Genomic DNA, 21,791 nt, shown 5'->3' on the forward strand with positions numbered 1-21,791 from the left:
AAAGTAAAGAAACTTTGTTTATATCTCATAGAATAAATAATGTCTATTGTATAAATTTTGAGAAATTAGCAAATCAAAACATAACTTCTTTGACAGCTATGAATGAAGTAAGTTGGTTATGGCATAGGAAACTAGGTCATGCTAGCATGGACCTACTATCCAAATTATCTAATAAAAATATTGTAAAAGGACTACCAAATACTAAATTCACAAAAGACAAGTCGTGTCATGCATGTCAAAAGGGAAAACAAGTAAAAACAAGCTTTAAAAAGAAAAAATACATATCCACCAAAAGACCCCTAGAACTCTTGCACCTAAACTTATTTGGTCCAACTAGAACCTTAAGTTTAGGTGGAAAACAATATGCTTTTGTAATAGTAGGTGATTATTCAAGATTTACTTAGGTAATGACTTGTTCAGAGTTGTGCTTCCAAGTGCAGAAGTGTCAAGTTGTATCAAGGATGAGTCTAGGATCGTATTCCACAGGGACCACTAAGTATTAAAGTATTTGTGAAAGTTTAGTGAAATCCTGTTGCTGTAAAATGTGGTTTGAAAATACTTTTGGTCTTTTTATAATTTTGAAAACAATAAACAAAGTGGGAGATGCTTGAGTAAACTATCAAAATGAGACTAAAGTTTTATCGATTTTCCAAAAATGTAAACCTACTAACGCAAACAAACTAAATAGATTCACTAAAGCAATTTACTAGACACTCGGATTACGGATTCAATGTTTGATTGCTTCCACCGTTTACTAATTCCCTATGTCTTACTCCTCTTCTTGTTAATCCAATTAAGGCATTAATAAGATGAAAATTTATTACTATAGCTCGAGTAAATTTGCCACATCAAAAGGGAAGAAAATATAAACTCTCATTAAGCATCAACCGAATGTCATGTAAACTAGTTGATGAAAATCCTAGATTAAATCAAGGTTTTGATGTGCCTAACGTCAACAACAAAACAATAAATAAGAGCCAGCGATTTATCAACGATGCCTTAAATTTTCGGTTTCAACCAAATAAAAGTTTATCAATAATTTCTTAGGACAACTAATAAATCATGGAAAGCAAACGTTATTGACCAACAACCCGAGTTACCGAACTTAGCCACTCATGCTTGCAATAGCAAAAACAACGGAAACCCTAGGTCTAATCACGCAAGTATCGAAACATGTGTTAACTAAAAATGGTAAGTTTAAACACATAACTAAAACATGCACGAACGGAAACTCAAGCAAACACATACGCAGATAATAAAAACCGAACATTTAACAAAATTATGAATAAACATAATTAAATTAATACGAATAAAATTGACTACAAAAATTACTTGAGAATTCAAATAAATAATTGAAATACAATAACATTCAAAATCATTTATTTTTCAATTAACTTCAAAAAATAAAAACAATAATCATAATCAACTTAATAATGAAAGAAGAAAGCAAAGAAAAGCAAAAAGAGAGAGATAGAAAAGGAGGATAGAGAGATGCAAAGGTTCTAGGGCTGGTGTGTTGCTCTCATGTTGCTGCTGTTTGGTATGGGAGTGGAGGATGGATGGCTCCTGTTTTCTACTGTGGAAGGTCAAGAATGGAGTTGCAGTAGCTGGAGTTCAGAGGCAGGAGAAGAAGGCTAGTGCTGTGGTCCTGAGCCCGGCTAGAGTGGTGCTGTGGAGGCTGCTCAGCAGTGCTGGCCGCTGGCACTTGCAGAAGGCTGGCTTGAAGGCTTGAGCAGCAGCAGGTTCTCACCGAAATTCTGGAGCAGAGCTGGCAACAGGGTGGCCTGGCTGGTGCTAGAAAGTCACGGCTCCTCGGTTGGATTGCTGTGGTCGGCGACTGGGACTGGAGAAGAGGATGGTGGTTTGGTTCGTGGTAGCAGGTTGCTGCTGTGGCTCACGACCATAGCTGGAATAAGGGAAGAGTAGGAGAGGGGGAATGAGTGGTGCCGGAGGCACACTGTAAAGAGAGGGGAAGAGAAGATTTTAAAGGGAAATAAGATGATCTAGACCCGGCTAACCCAACCCGACCCAAACATGCATGGCCGGGTCACATCAAAACAAATATATATATATATTTTCAGTTTTTGTTCTTTGCGAACATGCTCCATTTTGACCTTCTTGGAGCCTGTTTCTCTCAAAACTCAAAACACGAAAGTTGTAGATAGTCCTCTTCTCCTTCTTTAGAAATCTAATCATTTCGATCGAAGCTCAGACTGAAAAGTTATATGCAATTTACGAACAAGTGCCGGTTTTGGTTCTTGGGACTTTTCCTGCGACAAAAAATTACCAAAAATTCATAAATTGTGCAATAAAACTCAAGAATGATAAATTTTGAACTTTATTAAAATATTGGATGTAATTGGACATTTAATTAGAAATATAAGCCGTAAAGGTCGGATTAGAACGCCTAATTATGCAGTTTTAGCGCGTAATCACACCCCCCAACTAACATTTTGCTAGTCTCTAGCAAATAACGTGAATGAATTTTCGGGTAGTGCCCACAACTAGGAACTCCAGTGAACATGAAATTAATGCACATGTGACACAACCAAACCATTTCACATACAAGAAAATAACTGAATTTCACACTAGCTCATTCATATTCAATGCACACAACTCCGACACACGTCATTCATGCAAGTTTCATTGTTTAAATGTCATTCAAGAACAACATACTCAGATTAAGTTAACTAGCGGTACAATTCAGAGTTAATACGGTTATATAAGTTCGAGTATAGATAGGTAAACTCTCGAGGTGTGTGTGATGTGTGTGACTCAGTACACCCAAGATACGAGTGGACACCTACAAAACGGTCGCTTTGACTCGGCGTGACTGGTATACCCTCAAGAACACTCAAGGAAAATGGGTTCACTCATCATATGTGAGGAGGAGTGTCACGATCAAACATCCCACGTACTGAAAGGAACAACGCTATGTATATGGAGTGGACTAGTCTGAAAAGGATCTAACCTATCTATGAGGTGTTGGGTCCTTCACCTTAGCATCTTCTCACATACTCGCCATATCTAACCGAGACCACCCTAGATCAAATTATTCACAAACTTGTTGTGAGTACATCTGAGACATTAACCGGTTGAAGAATCTTCATATGTGGAAAACATGTGTCGTGTCCTTGAATTTTTTGTGGTATTTCTATGGAGCAGGTATTAGCATTTCATTTCATGCGTATATTTATTTCTTATTCTTTCTTCTTCTCATTTTTCATTTTCTGTCTTTTCTTGATCAATTAGGACAATCTTTACACTTCTTTTATTATCTTCATACCGTCAATGGGAATTGAGCTCGAATAGTGGTCCATGGACTAAGTCTATTTCTAGGGGTGGCTTAGCCTTTACATCTTGAGTAGGCTACAAGACCTAGGTTTCTATCTCCCCACTAAGTGTCACCTCTAGGCTAGCAAATCAAAGACAGAGACTAGTGTACAAGGAATCATCCAAAAAAAAGAGAATTGAGTTTCATGAACTCTGATTTGATGTTAATGCTCAGAAGAACGATCAATAGCTCAAGGATATCTCACAAGGTGTCATAATCGCCACAGGTGTTCTTTTAGTTCTCCCAGGAAACCCTAAGTGCAATGAATCATGTGAATGTGTTTATTCAGCCTCGTGAGATGCCGTGCAAATACAAGAAATTATATAGCCAGATTAACACAAGTGTACTACCAGTCAATTCTTCATGGAGTTACGAAGTCATATAAAGAGAAACTATGCATAAATGACTCAAGTGTGTAGTCCTTAGGTTATATACAAGTATGTGAAGGGTACGAGTTAGTGTTAAGCATGACATAATTCAATGTAATTCCTCACTACTCTTCCTTTCTTTCTTTCCTTCTTTTTGATTTTTGATGATTTTTTTTTAAATATAAAACTCAGTACGTATACGTGCACAGTGTCACATGCAAATGCTCACCCCACCCGCACCAAAAATAAAATGGAATATTGTCCTCAATGTGAAAGTATAGGGGAAATAGAAAAATTGTGCACGAGAAATGTAGGGCGTACTTGTGAGAGGAAATAATGGAAAAGGAAAACTGAACTCAAGGAAAATGTACCTATCAATAAATTGAAAATAAGACAAAATGAAACAAAATGAAAACAAAGGAAAGAAAAACATCACTGTGTGTCTAGAGGAGGCTCGGGAGGAATTTCGTCTAGTGGGTGCAGATTTATAAATTGAACTAGCGAATCTCCAAATTTGAGTCGCCTCAATGCATCAACTTTGTTATCTACATAGAAGTTATCTATGAATAAATCAATACTTTCCACAATATCAGACAACACATTTTCAAATTGTCTTTCTTGTTTTAATAAGAAAGGATCCTTATCCAGTATAGTTTCCAGGAAATATAATTCTTTAAGAATTGGTCTTTGAGGAAAAGTTTTCAGAACAATTACCTTTGGTTCTTCAGAAGCATCAACATAAAAATTTGTACCTGGTTCCTTAAAGGTTAAACTCTCACCATTCTGCTCAACTTCTTCATCTAGTGCACCAATCACCTTACCATAGCTGAGATTTGCTTCGGCATTGCAATCATTGACATTTGCTTCAATATAGGACGACGGTTCCATGATTGCAATCTGCACTTAAGTATCTGGCTGGGCTTGAAATTGGGATTCATCTATCTCCAAAGCATTCAATAATGTGTTCAACCTAGTCAATTCGGTGCTTGTCTCGATGATGGCTTGAGAAGTTTGAGAGTTGATTACATTTTGGCTTGCCATGAACTGTTGCAAGCTAACGGTTAGCTGCTGTATGGAATCTTCCATTTTCCCTCTTTGCATTGGAGGAGGCTGATTTGCAAAGTAAGAGGGTCCTGAGTCATGGCTAGATGCTGCATAAGGAATGTATTGACTTTGTCCCTGGGGAGATGGCTCCACTTGGTCATTCGTCCAACTAAAATTTGAATGAATTCTACAACCTGCATTGTAATTATCAGAATAAGGTTCATAAGTAATCTCAGAAACCATATACATCGGGTTAGACTGATCAAGAAAAACTTCCTTAAAAGCAGAAATAGTTGGACATGTATCAATCGCATGCCCTGGATCCTCACATATGTTGCATTTTTTAGAAGATGAAGGGAAAACATGCATTTCATTTACTTTCTCAAGCTCAATGGAATCTAACCTTTTGGACATCAATGCAAGCATAGCATTCAAATCATCAACTTCTTTCAATTGATACTTACGACCCCCAACTAATACATTTTTGCTTTTCAAATCTATCATACACATTAGAGACATCCCAAGCTTGGGCGTTTTTAGCCAAATAATCAAAATAGTCAAAAGTTTCTTCGGACCCTTTATTGAAAAACTCACCATTGCACATTGTTTCTACAAATTGCCTCATTTTTTGTGGCAACCCCTCATAGAAAAAACTAATGACCCTCCAATTCTCATACCCATGGTGAGGACATGCATTTAAGAGGTCTTTGAAACGTTCCCAATACTGATAAAATGTTTCCACATCCTTTTGGCAAAAATTCATGATTTGTCTTTTCAAAGCATTAGTTCTTTGCATGGGAAAAAATTTATTTAAAAACTTGGTTTGCATTTCTTGCCAAGTCTTGATGGATCTAGGTCTTAAGGAATTCAACCAGGTTTTTGTCTTGTCTTTTAAAGAAAATGAAAACAATTCCAGTCTTATTACCTCTTCCATGCATGTTCTATCCATGAATGTGGAACACACTTCTTCATACTCTTTGATATGCAAATATGGGTTTTCAGATTCAATGCCATGAAAATAAGGTAACAATAGAATTATCCCAAGTTTAAAATTAAAAGCATTTGCATTCAAAGGTAGAATAATGCAGGATGGGGCACTGGTCCTAATGGGTTGCAAATATTCTCTCAGTGTCCTATTAGGGTTCTCCCTATCATGAGGTTCATTCTCAACCATGATGCTAAGCGTGTCAAATGGTGATTCAAGTGATTCACATGAAACAGATTCACTCGATGATGAGGTGGATGAGTTTGTCCTAACTAATCTAAATGTGGTATCTCTAGCCCAACCAATCATACAAATTCAGTATAAATACAATAAAAGCAAATAGGTCAAAGGAGAGGAAGTAGATATCACCAAGGTTGTGAAGACGTTCACAGCTCTATAAGTATCCTCTCTGAAATCTGAGAAATACTTTGATGACACCAATTAATCCCCAGCAACGGCGCCAAAAACTTGACTCGTTCTGAGTTGTGCTTCCAAGTGTAGAAGTGTCAAGTTGTATCAAGGATGATTCTAGGATCGTATTCCTCAGGGACCACTAAGTATCAAAGTATTGTTGAAAGTTTAGTGAAATCATGTTGCTGTAAGATGTGGTTTGAAAATCTTTTTGGTCTTTTTATAATTTTGAAAATAGTAAACAAAGTGGGACATGCTTGAGTAAACTATCAAACTGAGACTAAAGTTTTATCAATTTTCCAAAAATGTAAACCTACTAACGCAAACAAACTAAACAGATTAACTAAAGCAATTTACCAGACACTCGAATTACAGATTCAATGTCTCATTGCTTCTACCGTTTACTAATTCCCTTTGCCTTACTCCTCTTCTTGTTAATCCAATCAAGGCATTAATAAGATGAAATTTTATTACTAAAGATCAAGTAAATTTGCCACATCCAAACGGAAGAAAATATAAACTCTCATTAAGCATCAACTGAATGTCATGTAAACTAGTTGATGAAAATCCTAGATTAAATCAAGGTTTTAATGTGCCTAACGTCAACAACAAAACAAGAAATAAGAGCCAGCAATTTATCAACAATGCCATAAATTTTTGGTTTCAACCAAATAAAAGTTTATCAATAATTTCTTAGGAGAACTAATAAACCATGGAAAGCAAATGTCATTGACCCACAACCCGAGTTACCGAACTTAGCCACTCATGCTTGCAATAGAAAAAACAATAGAAACCCTACGTCTAATCAAGCAAGTATCAAAACATGCATTAACTAAAAACGGTAACTTTAAACACATAACTAAAACATGCACGAATGGAAACTCAATCAAGCACATACGTAGACAATAAAAACCGAACATTTAACAAAATTATGAATAAACATAATTAAATTAATACGAATAAAATTCACTGCTAAAATTACTTGAGAATTCAAATAAATAATTGAAATATTTTAACATTCAAAATCATTTTTTTTTTTTCAATTAACTTCAACAAATAAAAAAATACTCATAATCAACTTAATAATAAAAGAAGAAAGAAAAGAAAAGCAAAGAGAGAGAGATAGAAAAGGAGGATAGAGTGATCCAAAGGTTGTTGTGCTGGTGTGTTGCTCTCGGGTTGCTATTGTTTGGTGTGGGAGTGGAGGATGGATGGCCTCTATTTTCTGTTGTGGAAGGCCGAGAATGGAGTTGCGGCTGCTAGAGTTTGGAGGCTGGAGAAGAAGGTTGGTGCTGTGGTCCTGAGCCTGGCTAGAGTGGTGTTGTGGAGGCTGCTTGATAGTGCTGGCCGTTGGCGCTTGCAAAAGGCTGGCTAGAAGGCTTGAGTAGCAGCAGGTTCTCACCGAAGCTCTGAAGCAGAGCTAGCAGCGGGGTGGCCTGGCTGGTGCTGGAAAGTCATGGCTCCTTGGCTTGATAGCTATGGTTGGTGGCTTGGACTGGAGAAGAAGATGGTAGTTTGGTTCGTGGTAGCAGGTTGCTGCTGTGGCTCACAATCGTGGTTGGAACAAGGGAAGAGTAGGAGAGAGGGAACGAGTGGTGCCAGAGGCACGCTGGAAAAAGAGGGGAATAGGAGATTTTAAAGGGAAATAGGAATACCTAGACCCGGCTAACCCAACCCGACCCGGCCATGCATGGCTGGGCCACATCAAAACAAATATATATATATATATATATATATAGTTTTTGTTCTTCGCGAACATGGTCCATTTTGACCTTCTTAGAGCTTGTTTCTCTCAAAATTTAAAACATGGAAGTTGTAGATAGTCTTCTCCTATTTCCTTAAAAATTCGAATCGTCTCGATCCGAGCTCATACTGAAAAGTTTTGTGCGATTTATAAACAAGTTCCGATTTTGGTTCCCGGGACTTTTCCTGCAACAAAAAATTACCAAAAATTCATAAATTATGCAATAAAACTCAAGAATGATAAATTTGGAACTTTATTAAAATATTGGACATAATTGGACATTTAAATAGAAATATAAGCCGTAAAACTCTGATTAGAACGCCTAATTACGCAGTTTTAGCACATAATCAGGTAATCTTTTTAACAAGCAAAGATGAAGCTTGTAACCAATTAATAACCTTATGCAAGAAATTACAAAATGAGAAAGGTTATAATGTAACATGTTTTAGAAGTGACCAAGGAAGAGAGTTTAAAAACAAGGAAGTTGATAAATTTTGTAATGAACATGGAATAACTCGTAATTTTTCAGCACCTAGAACTCCATTACAAAATGGAGTTGTTGAAAGAAAAAATAGAACTCTACAAGAAATGGCAAGAACAATGCTTAATGAAAATAATCTACCTAAATACTTTTGGGCAGAAGCTGTAAATAGAACATGTTATATTGTAATTAAGGTATCAATAAAATAAAAAATAGATAAAACGCCATATGAACTTTGGAAAGGTAGAAAACCTAATATTTCCTACTTTCATGTATTCAAATGTAAATGTTTTATCCTTAATACTAAAGATGATTTAGGAAAGTTTGATGCAAAGTCGGATGAAGGTATCTTCCTAGGTTATTCTACAAATAGTAAAGCTTATATGATTAATAATAAAAGAACTTCTACTATTATGGAATCAATTCATATAACTTTTGCGGAATCAAATAATCATGACATTAAAGATAAGAATGATGAAAAAGAAGACACTTCACAAAAAGAAGAAGACCTTGAAATAAAAGAAGAAAAGAATAATGATGCTCCAAATGAAAACTTTACAGCAAATCTGAAACTTCCTAAAGAGTGGAAATATGATAAAAATCACCCAAAAGAACAAATTCTTGGTGAAACATCAAAAGGAATAACCACTAGAACCTCACTAAAAAATATTTGCAACCATTATGCCTTTTTATCCCAAGATGAACCCAAAAACATTGAAGATGCTTTAAATGATGATTCTTGGATTATTGCTATGCAGAAGGAACTAAATCAATTTGAAAGAAGTCAAGTATGAGAACTTATACCTAAACCCAAAGATAAAACAATCATAGGAACTAAATGGGTGTTTAGAAATAAGAAGGATGAAAATGGAGTTGTGAAATAAAGCAAGACTAGTAGCACAAGGGTATAATCAAGAAGAAGGAATTGATTACGATGAAACCTTTGCCCCTGTGGCAAGGATGGAAGCAATTAGGATGTTTTTAGCTTATGTAACCCATAAGGATTTTAAGTTATATCAAATGGATGTAAAAAGTGCATTCTTAAATGGATATATAAATGAAGAAGTGTATGTCAAACAACCTCCAGGTTTTGAAAATTCTAAAAATCCAAACCATGTATTCAAATTGACAAAAGCCCTTTATGGTTTGAAACAAGCTCTAAGGGCTTGGTATGATAGGTTAAGTAAATTTTTACTTAAAAATGAATTTACAAGAGGAATGGTTAACAATACTTTATTCATTAAATCCAAAAACAAAGATATGCTAATAGTTCAAATATATGTGGACGATATTATATTTGGAGCTACAAATGAAGATCTATGCAAAGAATTCGCCACATGTAAGCAAAAAGAATTTGAGATGAGTATAATGGGGGAGCTAAATTATTTTCTAGGATTACAAATTAAACAGGCTAAAAACGGAACATTTATAAATCAAACTAAATACATCAAAGAAATGCTTAAAAAGTTTGATATGGATCAAAGTAAATCCATAGGAACTCTTATGAGTACAACCACAAGCCTTGATAGAGATGAAAAAGGAAAACAAGTAAACATAACACACTAAAGAGGAATTATCGGTAGTTTACTCTATTTAACTGCTAGTAGGCCTGATATTATGTTTAGTGTGTGTATGTGTGCTAGATTTCAATCAGCACCTAAGGAATCCCATCTAACAGTCATTAAGAGAATTCTTAGGTACTTGTTAGGATCACTTGATTTAGGTTTATGGTATCCAAAGGACACTGATTTTAATATGATAAGTTACTCCGATGCTGATTATGCCGGATGTAAGATTGATAGAAAAAGTACAAGTGGCACATGTCACTTTCTAGGAAAATCCTTAGTGTCATGGTTCTCAAAGAAACAAAATTCTATAGCCTTATCAACCGTCGAAGTTGAATATGTGGCAGCGGGAAGTTGTTGTGCTCAATTCTTATACATGAAACAACAATTAAAAGATTTCAATCTAGAGTATAAAACAATACCAATAAATTGTGATAACACAAGTGCCACAAACATATCTAAAAATCCAATTTCACACTCAAGAACTAAGCATATAGACATAAGACATCATTTTTTGAGAGATCATGTTCAAAAAGAGGATATAATTCTTGAATTTATAAATACAAGTGATCAATGGGCTGACATATTTACAAAACCCCTAAGTGAAGAAAGATTTATACATATTAGGAGCAAACTTGGGCTAATCCATAGCAGATAAGTATATTAGAAAAGAAAATTCAACATTTTTATGCACTTCAGATGTCTGAACTTCACACCCCAGACGTCTGAACACTGTAGCAGACAAGTTTAGATAACTGAACTTGGGACTTCAGACGTCTAAGCACCTACTGACTTTTCAAATTTGGCTTTAAAATCTTTAGACATCTGAAGTCGCAGGATTTAAATATTTCTTGCGGACTAAACCCTGATTTCAGACTTTTGAAGTTGCTTGCTTCACTCATCCGAACACCTCCCTCTTCATCTTCTCTCATCCTCACTTCAATTTGAAGCTTCTCCTCTTCAAAGAATCACCTCACGAAACCTAGGGCATCCAAAATCTAGTATCTTCATGCCTCGACTCATGCCTCAACTCAAGCAAACTGCCAACAAGGGTTCTTCATCAGGGAAAGATGTTCAAAATATTGACAACTGGTTGGTTGCTCCTCGAGCTCGATTCTGTTATCGTACTTCACTAAGTACTGTAGAACCAATCTTAGGTAAAATTATGGATGTTTCATTCTTCAATACTGAGTTTCCAGATATCCTTTCTTTATTTCATGACATCAGATGGCTAAAGCCATCTCTCTAAGCAATGTCCCATTGCTTAGCCAATGATCCAAATGATCATTGGAACATCAAAGAACTACAAGAAACAAGATATAATATGCGTACAAATATACTCTCACAAAGAGCAAGTTAGTACAATTTCTGTGCTATATACTTGAATGTAAAATATCAATATGAAATACAATGAAGCTCAAGTGTAGAACTCACCAATATCCTTTTTAGATGAGGATTAGCAGTAGGAACTCAGAGAAAGAAGGATTAGCACTTCATAATATCTTAACAAAAGAGATTTGCAATGAGTGAGCAAGAGAGCTTTGGAAGAACAAGAGTGCTTTCAGCTTCTCAAAACAAAATTTTCAATTCTTGGATGTGTTTTGATTTGAAAAACCATGTTTTTATAGGCTTTCAAACTTGTTTCCATGTTGCTAAAGTTTCCTTAAAGATTTTCCCAGGTTGTTATAAATTTTGGAGCCCAAAGGGCTATTTTTAAAATTTTAGATTTAAAAAAAATTTGCCTGTTGAACAGTATTCAGATGTCTAAAGAGAGGGTTCAAACGTCTACAGTGTCGAGTTCAGATGTCTGAAGTGCCGGGTTCAGACGTCTGAACAGCTACTACCTGTTTTAGTTCTATCCCAAAAAATCTTCAGATGTCTGAGCTTATTCTTCAGACGTCTGAGGTCGTTCTATGTGCTGTTCATATAGCTGAAGTTCCTCCCATGAACAGTGTTCGGATGGCTGATAGCTATAACCCCACTCTACTGTTTTGGCCATAAATTTTTCTTTATAACTCAAAATTTGGTGTTCTTGGTTTAAAAAGAAAGCTAAGAGAAAATCCTATCACTTTTATGTTGAACATAGTTTGAAATAAGGGTATTTTGATAGAGAAAAATTCACCTCAATGCGGATGTATAAAAACTAACAGCATTTGGAAAAACTCTTTTTTTGTGCTTTTCATTCCAAAAATGATTCTAACCTTTTTAAAATAATTTTTGACCTTGTAAAAATATTTTTCAAGTATTTTAAAAGGTATCTAGGTCCAGGAAGTTAACCTAAGAGCTTAATAATATTTCAAATAATATTTTAAACATTAAAGCACTTACATGAGACTTCTAAGACATTAACATTCTAGATTCTTGAATTTTCATGCTTTGTCCTTGGATTGAGACCATTTTTTCTTCAAACTTCCATATTCTTTAAGCTTTATCACTTTGCCTTTCTTTGGCTCTTTTGACTTTAAACATTCCTTGACTTTCAAAAAATCATGTATGACCTCATATTCTTCAAGGTTTAATATATCATCTTTAAATCCATGCTTTGACTCATTTAAGCTTCATTTGATCCTTGTGAGTACTTTGACCTTACTTTCTCATATGTGAGCCTTGAAATAACATTACTCACACAAATACGTTAAATTCCACTTGTTTGTTAGCATCAGAACAAGATAATAAGATTTTAAGCCTTGTAAGGCCAACAAAACCTTTATCTTTACTCCTTGTTTGTCATCATCAAAAAGGGGGAGATTGTTGACCTAACAAGGTCTTTCAATCGTTTTTTGTGATAACAAACAAAGGACTATTTAACATGGAAAGGTTGAGTTTTTGTGTATCAAGAAATATGGATCAAGTTTTGTTCAAGTAAATATCAAGTATGGTTCAAGTAAAGATCAAGTGTGGTTCAAGTGAAGACCATGTATGAATCAAGTGTGTGTCAACTATTCAATGATTCAAAGAGAAACTAAGACATTTGCAGCTTAAGCAAAGATTGAGGAAGATGTCAAGCTTGGCATACAAAGTTCTAGGTAATATATTGTAAGTATTTTAAAAGTTAATATCGTTTGAAATATGTTTTGAAACTTTTCCAAGAGATTATGAGGACCTAAAGACCTATGTAAGAATATTGAAACAAGTCTTGTAAAAATCAAAATGAGAGAGCAAATCAGTTTTAAAGAAGAATATTTTCTAAAACAGGTTCTTGGCATATCAAATGACTAAACTTTTCAGTTCAAATGACTGAAGTAGCAACTTCAGATGACTAAACTTCATGTTCAGACATTTGATGAACGTCTGAAGAATAAGTACAGACGTCTGAAGATTTTACGGATCAAAACAGAAACAGGCAATAGCAGTTCAGACATCTAAACCTGGCACCTCAAACATCTGAACCATCTCTTCAGACATCTGACCCTGTGTCCAGTTCAATTTTTAAAGAGTTTCAGGAAATTCAGACGTATGAACTCGAATCTTTAGACATCTGAACACTGTTTAATGAGAAAATTTTTTAAAAATCTAATTTTTTAAAATTATAGCCATTTGAGCCCTAAATTTTCTTACAACTTGGGAAACTCTCTAAGGAAACTCTTACAACAAGGAAACTTACTTGGAAGCCCATAAATACATGGGTCTTGTAAATCAAAAATACACCAAGCATTGAAAATCTCTCAAGCTCTCTTGCTCTCAAAGTCTCACCTTGATCAATCTCTTGCAAGCTGAAAGTATTGTGATTCTGATATTATTACTCATCAATTCCTGAAGAAAGATTACTGATTTCTCATCTGGAGAAAAGGAATTTGATGAAATTCTTGTTAAGCTTCAAAAGTGTATTTCTTTCTTGATATTTATCTTTTGAAGTACATAGTTTAAATTTGTACTAATCTGCTCATTGTGTGAGCATCTCTTGTACACCAGCTTTTTGGTATCTCTCTTTTAGATTTTGGACGATTCCAGGTTGTTGGATCGTTGACCAAACAAGGGTATATTGTTTGGAGAAGGCGGGCTCTAGCCAAGGAGTGATTGTAAACAAGCGTTGTTCCACCCGGTAACGGAACTAATATAGTGGAACCCTTCGGTGTTTTGCCAAGGGCGAGGACGTAGGCTGTGTTGAAGCCAAACCTCATAAAAACCTTGAATCTTTCTCTCTTCTTTACTTTCTATTTTATGTACTAGCTGTTGTTGTGTGATTTAAAGTACAGGTTGTGATTTAAAGTACAGGTTGTAGGTTAAAGTTAGACATAAACAAAGACTCTTGATATTTAGAAAGTACGTTTTGATTAACCGTTTGCGGAAACCCAAAAGGGAGTACATTGGTTAATCTGTGGAAATCTTGATCAAGAGAAGTGCATACATAGAGTTTGCTCAAAGAAGGTGGTAAACTTTCACAGCGAAATTGACAAAAGTACTAATATTCTTGGTTGAGTGGTTGAATTGCTTTGGTTTCATTGATTGGCTTGTGAATTTAAATTTTAGTATTTTCAAGTGTGATTATCAATTATTAATTGTGTTTTTCTTGGTGTCAAAAGCTAAAAAATTATTAAAATAAAAAAGAATCCAATTCACCCCCCTCCTTGGAAGCTATTCCTAATTTCCGCCATGTTTATGCAATTTTGAAAAAAGGGAAATTTTATAAGAGTATTTAAAAGTCATGTGATATTGATGTTAATTTATCAGGTTGGATGACTGGCTTTCTCCCTTTGTTGATTGCCCTAGTTTTGTCGAAGGAAATACTTCCCCTTCTATCTTTTGCTGGGGAACCATTATCACTTTCTTTTTCTGGTTATTGTCCATAGTTTAATGAAACTCTACCTCTATTTTGACCTCGAGATGGACTTTGAGACTCGGGACGAAACGTAGGCCTAAGGGTATGGTTTCTTAGAAAAATATGGAAATTAAGACTCAAAATTCCCTTCCCCAAATGATATCTTCCTGCCCTAGTTTGTGGCGAGGTAGTATTAACCAAACCTGTCCTTTTGAACAAGCTGCCTATGTTCCCTTTCGGGATCAGGTCATTACATAATTCAAACTCAACATTGAGTCCGACAATTCATTTGAGACAGCAATATGTGTACTAATCTAGTTAGATCTTTCTTTTGGATCGTAATGCAGGCTTGGGGAACAAATCATAGAAAGAAATGGTACAATAAGGCTCAAAATTTGTTGAATTTTTAAAGGGTTGTCATTGGTTAAATATCGCATCTTAAGCATGTCCCTTTTCATTTCCTTTCTTTTTCTTCTTTTTTCACATCTTTTTTTTTTTTTTTATCTTTCCATTTTATAGAGGAGTCTTTATTTTCATTCGATCTTCATTCGAGGCTAAACCTTCTAAAATTGCCCTAGTGTGGGGTGTGATCCTTTGACTGGTTAAATCAAGAATTGAATTTTTTGAGCTCGATGGGGTTTGCAAAGGGGTTTTTCATTTCTCAATCCTCTTTCTAGGTAGCAGAAAAATGGTCCGCCATCATTTTAGGTAGTCAATTATTGTCTCATATAATTTGTCGGATTCTTGAAATCCCGAACCTAGTTTGATCTTTAGGAAAATGACTTTTTAGAAGAAAAGTTTTGTCATTCAGTATCAAGTGGTGTAATAAGTGATAAATTAGTGCTTGGTTCTTTTTGTGGGAAAACTGGTCGGCCAAGGATGGCCATCTGTCATTTGATAAAAAAAAAAAGTGGTGAGCATCATAAACTTATGGAATAAACAACACCATTTGATGCTTTTTGACACGTGCATTCATAGGGTGAGGAAAAATTGTTTCAATTTTTATCCTCCCTTTTTTGACTTGAACTTTCATTATTTTATGGCTCATGAATACTGTTATTGTTGTTTGTTTTCCCTATTTCCGCATGAAAACCAAGCAAACAAATTTTGCAGTTGAGCTCATGATGCAAATGATATACGAAAATGCATAACTTCATTTCTCTGATAGGAACGAAATCCTTTGAGACAGAAACGTCACAGGATTACAAAGAGAAAATGAAAATGGAAATAAGGAAGACAAAAGCATCATATGAAGTGGACGAGATGGTCAAAATTTTGCCAATTTGTATTTCTGTTCTAGCAACAAAAGGGTAAGGTGGTTCATTCAGACGAAATATGATACATTACTATGCCTAACCCTAGTTCCCAGATCTTTTCATAACATGCTAACCACTTCCTTCCTCATGATTGGGGAGGGGACTGCTCCGGAATCTTGGCTGCTTGCCTTCAAACACTATCCATCTTGCATCCTTTAGTGATTGAACTTTATACTTGAAGGCCCAACAACGCTCAATGGTGTGCTCGGGAGAGTTAGCGTGGTACTCACAATGGGCCTCTGGATCATACCACCCTGGGGGAGGGTTAGTGATTGGAATCTTGGGAATAGCAGATATCATTCCTCTTTCCAACAACTGAGGAAACAACTCGGCATAGGCTATAGGGATTGGATCCATCCTTTGGAAGTTTTTGGGGATGTTTTCTGCATTCGTCTGTAGATTTGACTGGCTGGCATAGTCATGTCTTTCCCTTGATGAGAGCACTTGCTTGTCTTCTCCTCCATGCTTTTTGAAGTTGAAGTTTTACTATGAATGTAATGAGTGACAAAACTGTGAGCTAACTCCTTCCATGCATGAATTTTTACTCAGCTATGCTAGCTTAAGGCTTCCCTAGACAAACTATATTTGAAATAGTAGGTGAGCAAATCATTGTTGTCGGCATGTGCCACCATTTTATGGAAATACATCCCCGGGTGAGCTAAAGGGCATTCAGAATCACTAAACTTCTCAAAGTATGGGATGTTGATCTTCAAGGGGAGAACAGAGTCCGTTACCAATCCAAGATTACCAGTGGCTGATGAATTAGAAATGCTTACTCCCTCCAAAGCTAGTAGCTGCCTTTTCTCCATTCCCCTTTCATGATTCATTCCCAAGATGGGAGCTTTTCCTTTGCTTGTTTCTACAACTACTTTTTCCTCTATGGTATCAAAATTAATGACTGGCAGTGCATGGACATCTCCTTTTGGCTTGGAACTTGAGTCCTTGGTTGTTAGGACAAATGTGCGCAAGCTGGGGCCCAAGCCAGCCAATGATTCTACCAATTGTGATGATGGATGCTCACTAGTAGCCGATTTTGGAGATTGCATATTTTTGCTCAAAGAGGCAACAATCTCCATTAACTTATCCATCTTATTCTTAATCTCTTGAACATCTCGACGAATATCCTCCTGACTTTGTTCGAGAGCCCTTACACAACTTTCCAATTGTTCGACTATAACTTTTGTTTTCCTTCTGGTAGTGTAAGGGTGGGTAGAGGTGAGCTAAATCTTGGAATTTCAGTCTTTAATTTGACCTAATAGGAAGTTAGAACATGATTACCATCCCATTGGAGAAGGAATATCATGCATGGATTATGCATGGATGCATGCCATGCAACCTGAATAGTCATTTGGCTAGAGTTTCAAGAAAAACCTCATTCATTAATGATCTCGGTAATAATCCATTTCCCCCTTGCAAGGGTGTCTTGGGAGATAAAATTTGACTCCATGAATGAAATGATCTTTTTCTGTAATATTGGCCAAGTGATAGGGATGCCTAAGCGGATACAAAATGTACGAGACACAACATTTTCCAGACATGTGTACGACAGACATAGATTACCACCTGTGGAGAAGGATGTGGCTTCTGTCCTGACCTTGGGGGAGGTATAAATAGGATAGTCTAAGGCTCTATCCTAGGTGAAATATTTAGGATACAACATGTGTGGTTAGGCTCTAATCCCTAACGAAAAAGATCGCCAAATTAATCCTCCATCGTCCCTCACAGAGGTTTGGACAAAGCTCGCACTGAGTAGAGTGGTTCATGGGTCCCCATAAGCCCTGCCACATGGGGACAAATTCTATTACACCTCTATCTAATCCTAAAAGGGAAAGCCAGGTTATAGAGCCATGAGAGTGTGTGAGTTTATCAGTTTCAGCCTACACCTTTTACACCACATTCATCCATCCGTTATTCAGAATTAAACACATGCTTTATTCACACAAATCATGGAAACAAGTGGTCATATGCTTATCATCTCATGCTAAATCAAGGTATTTACTATTTAACCTCATGCCCATTCAGTAAATAATGAAAACTCAAATAAACCAAGCATTTCTTCAATTACTTAACATGATTATTCATGAAGTACTTGCAAATAAAAATAATCATATGAATAATATGTACAACACAAGGAAGGAGTAATCAAGAAGGATTGTTGGATTTGGATTTTGGGATAATTCTTAATTAATCATTGGCTTGACTCTCACATCATCCCCAGCGAAGTCGCCAAGCTGTTGTGACATGCCAGACCCGCCAAAACACTGGCATGGGCGCGGCTGTGAATTGAGAAAAATGGGGTGAATTTTGAAAATATTTTTCGTGGAAAACATGTTGTGATTGAGTCACCACTAACCTTTTTAAGTGTGGTTAGAACACTTGATTGCTACCCAACCAAGGGTAGAATTAGTCTGCATTACCATAATCGAGCTCGGGAGTACGGTTACGCGAGGGGAAGGTATTAGCTCCCCCTACACACCTGTTCTTACGAACGATACTAGATTAATCTAAAATTAACCCCTAAACCAAAATTAATAAGCCTTTAAGATTACTCCTTTCTAAAAATGAAGAAAAATGAAAATACTATATAGGTATTCCCTCATAACTAGGGCATATCGTACTCTGAAAAGTTCATGCCTCCCTTTGAGATCATCAATATGGAAAATCAAGAAAATAGTTTATGAAAATACACTCCTCGGGTTTTGAAATCTTTATAGAATTTTCATAGTGAAAAGTAATATTCCGGGAGGTTTTTGGAAGTTGTTTGGGATGGAAACGATTTTTTAGGCCTAAAAAAAATATTCTTGTGATTTTTTCTAAGTGTGAAAACATTTTTTTCATGCTTTTGGTGATTTTTTAAATATTTTTCCCTAGACTTCAAACTAGCTTAAATAAAATTAAGAGGAAAACCATGAAAATCAAAGTTCAAAAATAATTTTGGACGTTTAAGTTGTTGTGGATTTTGGTGAATTTTGGAAAAAAATATTTCAAGTAGAAATGACACAAATTGAACCAGGCTTAGTCACGGTTAGAGGACCCAACTGGTTCGGGGAGAAAATCGGAAAGGTCAACCTGTTTAGGGTCTGGTAAAGACTAAGTCAACATGTGGTGCCTACGGGGCGCGCAAGTTAGCGTGTGATTTAGTGTGTGCATGGAATGTGTGTAAATGTATGCGGGTGTTGTAGTGTATGTCACATGCTGGTGTGACATGTTGTGAGTGTGTACTTGTGTGTGCATGCATGCAGTGTGTGTGTGTGGATGTGTATGGTGTTTTGTGTGTGGGTGTGAGCGTTAGAATGCTGAGTGTGGACATGTGTGGATTAAAGTGTACGTGTATGGTTTTGTATGTGTATGGCATGCATGCATGTGTGTGTATGAGTGTTAGAATGCAGGAGTGTGGATATGACATGAATGAAGTGGTACGTGTGGGTGTGTAGTGATGGCATGCATGCATGTGTGTGGTGTGAGTGTTAGAATGCATGAGTGCGGACATAAATGAATGACGTGTATGTGTGGGTGTGTATGTGCATGTGCATGTATGCATGTGGGTGTCTAAGAGTATGCATATGGCTGTACGCGAGTGTGAGTGTAAATGAACGTGTGCGGTGTTGGTGAATGAACATGTGTGTGTGTTAAGTGCATATGCAAAAAATGAATGGAATTATTTTTTTAACTAAACTTACAATATTTTTTGGTAAATTTCTCTAATTTTCTAGTATTTTTTTCTGAATTTAGATTTTTAATGAAGGTTATGATTTACAACAAATAAATAAGAAAATAAAAAGAAGGAACTAGTGAAATCAGGTCCGGACAGGGGTTAAACCACAATCGGTCAAGAGGGAACAAATTTAAAGTTGTGGCAAAGACCATCGCACACGTTGCGTCTTCTGAGTGACTGGCAACGTTGGATGGGAGGCAGTGAGTGGCTCATCAGGGAAGTTGATGGGAGAGCCGATAGGAAGTCAAGGGGGTAACACAACCATGCGTGCGATGTGGGGATAGACAGTCATGCGTTGCTCAAAGGATAACGAAAGTAGAGCTCGAGGGGGCACATATCTCGGGGATCGTGGCAATCGAGTGTTGCCTGGTGGCTTTTGATGGTTGCGGGAAGCTGAAAATGCAAGCAAAGTCGGCAAGAGGGTAATCACGACCCGTTGATAATGGGCAGAGATACGATGGGCTATATGCGAGGCGCACTCGGATTGCTGGACGTAGGCCTCGATCCTACCATTCTTTTTAGAAAACAAACAAGTTTAGGAACTAGGAATTAGGGAGTATAAATCATTGACCTACGGCTTGATCACACTCATATTGAATCTTCATGTGTCTGTCCTATGTCCCACACCGGACATACTTAAACTAAAATTTTTAATTTTTACTCTCATTTTTCAATCTTCTCTCACAAGACAAACCTCTCTCACTTCTTTCGTCTCTACGAAAAACCCTAAATGAAGACCCAGTTCCCTTGACTCAGCTTCTCATCCATCTTCTTTGAACCAACAACCGACCCTTGCTCTCTTTTCTATCTGGTTCCCTTTCTCTATCTCGGATTGCCATATCAAGCTTTCGATACATAGTTAAGAAAAACTCCTCTACAAACCTAAACAAGGTTCTAAATTTCATCTCCTGTTTCTCGTCTCAAAAACCACTGAACATTTAGAGTTGTTGCAGGAGCGTAGCAGAAGCAAGACCCAAAGGAAACACCTGAAGCCCAAAGGAATTACATAAGGATGAGCCAGAAGCTAAGTAGCTTTTCATTTCCCCCCCCTTCTTTTTCTTTTGGTTATCCCTTCTTGTGGTTTGTTGCGATATGATCTAAATGTTATGATTTAGATTTTGTGATGATCCGATGACTGTTGTTTAAGGTTCAGATTGGAAAATTTAGTGTTTTTGGGCTTAGGTTTCTGGCAGACAAAGCAACTCGTCTTCAATCCAGTGGTTGTGCTGGGTTTGACTAGCATGAGTTAACCTGGTGAGTTGTGTGAACTCGGGCGACCCCAAGTGAAATTGGCATGTGAAACCAGATATGTGCAGGTCTCAAGCTTTTTGTTAAGATTAGATAGGCCTCAGGTCATTGTAATGATGGGCTTGGTTTAGAACACACTTGGGCTGGGCATTTTCAAAATTGATCGTGGGCTTTTTGTTTTAAAACCTTTGTGGGCCAACTTCTCAAAATTGATCATGGGCTTCTTTTTAAGACCTTTGCGGGTCGGCTTTCTTTTAAAACGTGAACTGGGCTAGTTAAGTTTTGAAAATGGGCCCTGGTTAAATATTTCAAAATGAAAGTGGGCCTGGGAAATTTAAAACGAGAACTTGAGCCTCGACTTCAGAAGTTTTGCAAAAAAACGTATCAATTCAAAATGGGCCATAAGGCAAGGTTGTAGTAAAAACAGTGTTTCTAGAGGCAAGTTTTCGCTACATTCACAGAACCTATCGTCCCTCGTGTGGGGGTTACATAAAACAGGCGTAGGACTGTCATCTTATGATTAAAAGTAGTGAAACTTGAGTTTTTTATATCTTTTAAAACTGCAAAACCTCCGCGGTCCCGCCCTGGAGTTTTCAAAACGTTTAAATGAGGTGACCATAAAGAACCCTATTTTACCGCGATTAATTTATTTTGATCGGCTAGAGTTCGGGTGGATGAATCAAGGTTCGGTCGCCTGAACAGACACAACAATAAAAGTATTATAGGCTAATTCGATCACCCGTGTCTTGGTTCGGCAGCCCGAATCAAAGTCACTAGAAAAACTACATAACTTCGAGTGCCCTGGAACGATACTAGGTCTC

The 21,791-nt window shown here is 36.6% G+C and overlaps 1 non-coding gene across 1 annotated transcript; it reads left to right on the top strand.

Annotated features, from left to right (window-relative positions):
* Positions 1 to 5,420: 5,420 nt before the first annotated feature.
* Positions 5,421 to 5,528, top strand: LOC131163213 (small nucleolar RNA R71). Its single transcript, XR_009138989.1, has one exon. It is a non-coding gene; the product is annotated as a small nucleolar RNA R71 (small nucleolar RNA).
* Positions 5,529 to 21,791: the final 16,263 nt, after the last annotated feature.

The sequence above is a fragment of the Malania oleifera genome, chromosome 8, assembly GCF_029873635.1.
Source record: "Malania oleifera isolate guangnan ecotype guangnan chromosome 8, ASM2987363v1, whole genome shotgun sequence".
In the NCBI taxonomy this organism is placed as follows: Eukaryota; Viridiplantae; Streptophyta; class Magnoliopsida; order Santalales; family Ximeniaceae; genus Malania; species Malania oleifera.